This window comes from Dermacentor variabilis, chromosome 8 (genome assembly GCF_050947875.1).
Source record: "Dermacentor variabilis isolate Ectoservices chromosome 8, ASM5094787v1, whole genome shotgun sequence".
Lineage (NCBI taxonomy): Eukaryota > Metazoa > Arthropoda > Arachnida > Ixodida > Ixodidae > Dermacentor > Dermacentor variabilis.
This window is the reverse complement of record NC_134575.1, coordinates 89,503,919-89,510,580: the sequence shown is the minus strand read 5'-3', so window position 1 is coordinate 89,510,580 and position 6,662 is coordinate 89,503,919.

The following is a 6,662-nucleotide window of genomic DNA, read 5'->3' as shown; positions in this document are numbered from 1 at the left end:
GGTGAGTTATCGGGCTATCACGTGTAAAATAATAAGCCATTTATCATCTAAACGGTTTTTCTTTGATTCCTAAGCACAGTGTATGGCGCTTGTCCTGCCCGTGCTGTGATGGGCCGACGCTAACCATGCGGCTACCGCAGCTCATTACGCCACAATATTAGAAGAAACCTAAGTGATTTTTCAGTGTATCTATTCTTGATGTGACGAAAATAATAGTTCTTTGCAGTAGTTTACAACTTGTAACTGCCGACCCAAGCGTTATAAGTGAAGGTTAAGTGGTACTCATTTACGCTTAAAATAAGTGAAATTCTATGAAAACTGGTTAGAAGAAGGTTTATTATTTGGGCATTTATTATAATGTAATGGGTGCACTGAACAGTTCCAATGGTAACGTCTCTTCGTAACTGAGGAGGCAGGTGACGCAGAGCAGGAAGAGCTGGTAGCTCGAACGGCTCACACTCGTGCCAAGCACTGGCGATCCGGCTGGCCCACTGGTTGCACAGCAGGCATGGAAGAGACGATCTGGCTGGCCTTGTTCCTGTGCTCTTCTTCTTCATTACAATTACCCCTGGTGCAAAAGCGGAGCCATCCTGGCGACTTACAACGTGGAGACGAGCGGGTCATAGAATTGTGTCAGGCGGCGCACGTGAACAACATCCCTTCCACGGCGGCGCTTGTCGGATGTCGATGTAAGCGGCTCTATGACATAGTTGACGGGAGAGGTCCGTTCGACGATGCGGTATGGTCCATCATACTGCGAGAGAAGTTTTGTCGAAAGTCCAGGCGTGGTAGAAGGCACGGACAACAAGACAAGGGCGCCGGGAGCGAAGTTCGGATTCGTAGCGTCGCCATCACGATTGGCTTTTTGTCGTTGTTGGTCAGCAGAAGTGAACTTTCGGGCTAATTGACGGCATTCCTCGGCGCATCGGGCGACGGCTGAAACGGGAGCACATTCTGACGCGTATGGTGTATAAGGCAAAACCGTATCGATGGTATGGGAAGGATCGCGACCGTAGAGAAGAAAGTATGGAGAAAATCCTGCGGTACTTTGTGTAGCCGCATTATATGCGTACGTGACAAATGGGAGGATGATGTCCCAGTTTGTATGCTCCGATGAAACGTACATGGCGAGCATATCACCAAGGGTGCGATTGAAACGCTCTGTAAGTCCATTAGTTTGAGGATGGTACGCCGTGATGGTCCGGTGAACTATGCGGCATTGAGCAAGCAGAGCTTCAACCACCTGCGACAGAAACACACGGCCTCTATCACTCAGCAGCTCCCGAGGTGGGCCATGACGAACAATGAAACGATGGAGCAGAAAGGATGCAACGTCACTGGCGGTCGCTGCAGGTAGAGCAGCGGTTTCGGCATAGCGTGTAAGGTGGTCAACTGCAACAATAATCCATCGTTTTCCAGCGGGTGTTAGTGGTAGCGGCCCGTACAGGTCAATTCCCACACGGTCGAAGGCACAAGCAGGGCACGGAAGCGGCTGCAATAATCCGTGGGCTGGTTGAGGCGGAGATTTGCGGCGTTGGCATTGCGGGCACGAGCGGACAAACTTTTGGACAAAAGTAAACATTCCGCGCCAGTAGTAACGTTGCCGCAGGCGCACATACGTCTTCGAAACGCCTGCGTGTGCACATTGTGGGTCAGTATGGAAAGACGCGCACATGTCGGAACGCAAAGTCTTAGGGATAACCAGGAGCCACTGGCGACCATCGGGCTGGTAGTTCCGTCGATACAATAGTTTATCCCGGACAGCAAAATGAACAGCCTGGCGACGCAGGGAGCGGGAGATGGGAGATGCAGGCGAGCCAGAAAGGAGATCCAAAAGAGAGGCCACCCAAGGATCCTTGCGCTGTTCTGATGCGAACGTGTCGATGTCGACCGAGGATACCGCCTCAATGGTGGAGAGGGAGGCCGCGTCGGCAGGCAGCGGAGAGCGGGACAGAGCGTCAGCGTCAGTGTGCTTGCGACCGGAGCGGTATATGACGGGTATGTCGTATTCTTGAATGCGCAGAGCCCAGCGGGCAAGGCGTCCAGACGGGTCTTTTAAAGAGGATAACCAACAAAGGGCGTGATGGTCAGTAACCACATTGAAAGGCCTGCCGTATACATAGGGGCGAAACTTCCTGAGTGCCCAAACGATGGCCAGGCATTCTTTTTCTGGGACGCTGTAATTGCGTTCCGCTTTGGTCAGCGCACGACTGGCGTAAGCAACGACGTACTCGGAGTAGCCAGACTTGCGCTGCGCAAGGACAGCGCCAAGGCCAATACCACTGGCATCGGTATGCACTTCAGTTGGGGCGGTGGGGTCGAAGTGTCGCAATATAGGCGGAGACGTCAGGAGACGGCGTAAGGTCACGAACGCGGTGTCGCATGCAGGAGACCAGGAGGATAGGTCGTTGGCGCCACTTAAGAGTTGTGTCAGAGGTGATATTATCGAGGCAAAATTGCGAACAAAGCGCCTGAAGTAAGAACAGAGGCCGATGAAGGCGCGGAGGTCTGTGAGTGTCTTTGGTTTCGGAAATTCTGCCACGGCGCGAAGTTTTGATGGGTCGGGGCAAATGCTGTCTTGTGATACGACGTGACCCAGAATCATGAGCTTGCGCGCAGCGAACTGGCACTTTTTCAGGTTCCATTGCAGGCCTGCGTTGGTCAAGGACGTCAACACTTGCCTAAGGCGAAGAACATGCGTGCTGAAATCAGAAGCGAACACAACGATGTCGTCGAGATAGCACAAACACGTGCTCCATTTTAGGCCGCGCAAGATAGTGTCCATCATTCGTTCAAAGGTAGCAGGTGCATTGCATAGGCCAAATGGCATCACATTAAATTCGTATAAACCATCTGGCGTAATGAATGCAGTTTTAGGGCGATCAACTGCTGACATCGGGACCTGCCAGTAGCCCGAGCTTAAATCCAACGAAGAGAAGAATTTAGCGCCTTGCAAGCTGTCCAGAGCGTCGTCAATGCGCGGTAGAGGGTATACGTCTTTGCGCGTTATCTTATTGAGACTGCGATAATCGACGCAGAACTGAATGGAACCATCTTTTTTTGTGGCAAGAACCACCGGTGATGCCCACGGTCTATTGGAAGGTCGAATGACGCCGCGCTGAAGCATGGCGTCCACGTGCTAACTGATCACCGGTGTGCTGCTGCTACGGTGCGCGGACTCTTGGCGATCAACATTTGAAAAATGTCATCGGCGATGCCCTTCAAAATGTGCTTTAATTTCTCATTTTCGGGCATAGAAGCATCCACACGTTTGCACAGGTCAAGAACCTCTTCGATGTAACAGGGGAATGTTTCACCGGGTTGTTGCGCTCGCTCTCGTAACCGCTGCTCGGCGCGCAACTTGTGGACGGCAGGGCGACCGAAAACTGCAGCGAAACTGGTCTTGAACGCGGACCAGGACTGAAAGTTGACTTCGTGATTCTTAAACCACAGGTGAGCCACTCCCGCTAGGTAGAATATGACGGCATTGAACTTGGCGGTATCATCCCATCGATTGTGCAAGCTCACCCGTTCGTACGTAGCCAACCAGCCATTGACGTCCTGTTCGTCCGTACCGCTGAAAACCGCTGGATGGCGTTGCGGGACAGCGCCAGAGCAGGCAACGGGGGGTGGCGGCGGCTGGCGAGAGTCAGGCATGACGGGAGGCAGAGTCCGAGACCGGAGTTCCAGGGTATAGATGTTCTTGAGTACCCAGCACCTCCACCAATTGTAATGGGTGCACTGAACAGTTCCGATGGTAACGTCTCTTCGTAACCGAGGAGGCAGGTGACGCAGAGCAGGAACAGCTGGTAGCTCGAACGGCTCACACTCGTGCCAAGCACTGGCGATCCGGCTGGCCCACTGGTTGCACAGCAGGCATGGAAGAGACGATCTGGCTGGCCTTGTTCCTGTGCTCTTCTTCTTCATTACAATAATAAGGGTGTCTCCATGGGCCGTCTGTTGACATGGCCCTACGAGGTTCCTTTCATGTGGTCCTTTGAAGTTTCAAGGGCTTTTTCTTTTCCCTGGTTGATGTTCGCTCTTTGTTCAATGACATTGTGTAAAAATAAAGCCTTGTCATAATTAAATATGTATTTCATTACGTTGCTTGTGAGCTCTTGCTTGTAGGAGTCGCATCCAATTAGTGCAGTGCTTCTAATGTGATGGGTAGCATGTTCCAACTGAACCACATAGTAAAAGTATCCTCCAAAGCTTCAACAAAACAGAGGAGCTCCCTTGAAGGATATAACCGCCTGCCCCGATCACTGAACAATGTGAAGGATGAAAGTCCTAGTCTGCTTCCTCGGTTGATGTGAGGAGTAACTTGAAGCACTGATTTCATTTTGTTAGGACTTTGCGCCTTGTAACATAACCGGATATGTAATATAAACTGCATGTAATAACCCTTGCATCACTAGTCTGTTCAGGATGGATATGATTGTTGAGCTCTCTGAATGTCTGAAGCACACTGGAGGCCTCTCCCAGTTTGCCAGCATCTATCAGAATGTCGACATGACTTGCCACTTCGTTGGCTCCAACCAGTGGCACTAGTGTGCCCCCTGAACTATTTCCTGTAGTCGGTGCTTTAACTAGGTTGTAGAAGCTGAGGCAGTTCACAGCAGTTCAAAATTGTGCTGACGTTGGACGATCGTTGCACCCAGAGAACCGCCAGATTGTGCCGAACAGTTTTTCAACCGGGTCTTGACTCGGGCGAGAGGTTAGGAGGTACTTGAAGCCAACCTGCTTTGCGAGGTATGCCAAAAGCTCCAAGACTGCGTGCATGCTCGCACATAGCCCCTGTGCTGTTCCAGATGAGAGAAGGCCTTCTTTCAATGACCCACTGCACACTTCCCATCTGTTCACGTATTCCAAGGTTGTCCTTTAAGATGTGTTCTTCTTTCGAGCGCCTGATGGCACTCTTGATGTCATGATGAGGATCAATTTATGCATTAGGACAACAGACTTTTCTGTCTGTTGAACACACGTGTCCAATTTGACGTTTCTAGAAGAAAAGGCCACGTAGGACTCCTTCACTGAAAATTGGAAGACAAAATTTAGCGTCATTTTTTCAAAGTTGTTAGGGTTTACACGTACATTTGTGATTTTGGACACCACCTTGATTGTTGTAGTGCACTTCCCCGGAGACAAGTGCTGTGCAGAGTACTGGACCAGTTGGACAATTGTCCACTGTCAGAACTGAAAGTTTTAGGTCAGTACTCCTGCAGAACATCCGCGCTGAAGGCCTTACTCGCGTTATTAAGGTTCCTGTGGTCTACGAGGCTTCAATAGACTTTAAGAATGCCGCCGCCTTCTACCACTCTGTAGTGTACATGGTTTGTTCGTGCTCGTCTCTATTTCTCTCTATGTCCCCCTTCCGCTCTCTTTCTCTTTTTATCCCCCTTCACCCTTCCCCCCGTGCAGGGTAGCCAACCAGAACTGCCTCTGGTTAACCTCCCTGCCTTTCTATGCATCCTTTTCTCTCTCTCTCTTGTCTATTTCAGAGGAATGTTGGACTCCAGCTGCTCGGCTTCTGCTAACTCTACAGTGCCTTGCACTCCTGTTTGGACTCTCAATAATCGTCAGTGTGATCCCCAGCTTTTGGCAGGGGTCCATATTTATGACATTGACGATTTATGAACGACTACGATAGAATCAGCAAGTATAACAAGTGAGGCGATCATAAAAGTTACTTAACATCGCATTCAACCTCACTCATGTCGCGAAAACATGCTTCCTCAACCACGAACAGCAAATTGGCCATTGGGCCGAATTCAGCCAGAATATCCGACAGATATTCGGCACTACTGCTGACGGATCTCATGCCGTCAAAAAGAAGCTCGCCGACCACTGTCATCATGAAAGCAAGTCGTATACATCGTACACTGAAGACGTCTTGGAGCTTTGCCGACGTGTTAGTGCTAACATGATGGAAACAGAACGCATTCCACGCATTTTAAAGGGAACAAGCCCGTTGGCATTTAAAGCGCTGGTGGTTCAAAATCCCACTCCGGTCACTTACGTCACCACTATACGCGAGCGGCTTGAGGAGCGCCGCTCTCTTCTGGTACCGCTTCCCTGGAGCATTGTGCGTCTTCCCGGTGAGGTTGATCTGCATGATGTACGGTCTTTCATAGGTGCCATCATGCCTGAAAAGCTACGATCAAGGTACGACGTCCACCTCGGCTGCCTCTAACCAGTATGTGCCTCCTGGACCACGTCAGATCAGCGTTTGTGACGAGCAACATCTTGGAATAAATTTATCTTGCAATATTTCTAGCAATTACCTCAGCACTGCAGTCAATTTCAAATAATGAATACTCTAAAACTTGTTATCGTGCTTGATTCAGAGCCTTCTCTTAGATGGTTACGGTTTTTCGCAGCACCGCATTTAAACTGGTGAAAATTATATTGTCTTTGTGTAGTGCTCATAACTACGATTGGCGTAGTTATGAGCACTCATTTTTGTTCTTAAAACCATTTCTAAAAGACATGTAGCAACAAACCCAACATCACACATCAGTGATCAAATTCCGGCCACAGCGGCCGCATTTCGATGGGAACGAAATGCATAAACAACCCTGTACTTAGGTACACAGTAATGAAGCCCAGGAGGTCAAAATTGTACGGTAGTCCCCAGTTTGTCTCATAATGAGATCGTGGTT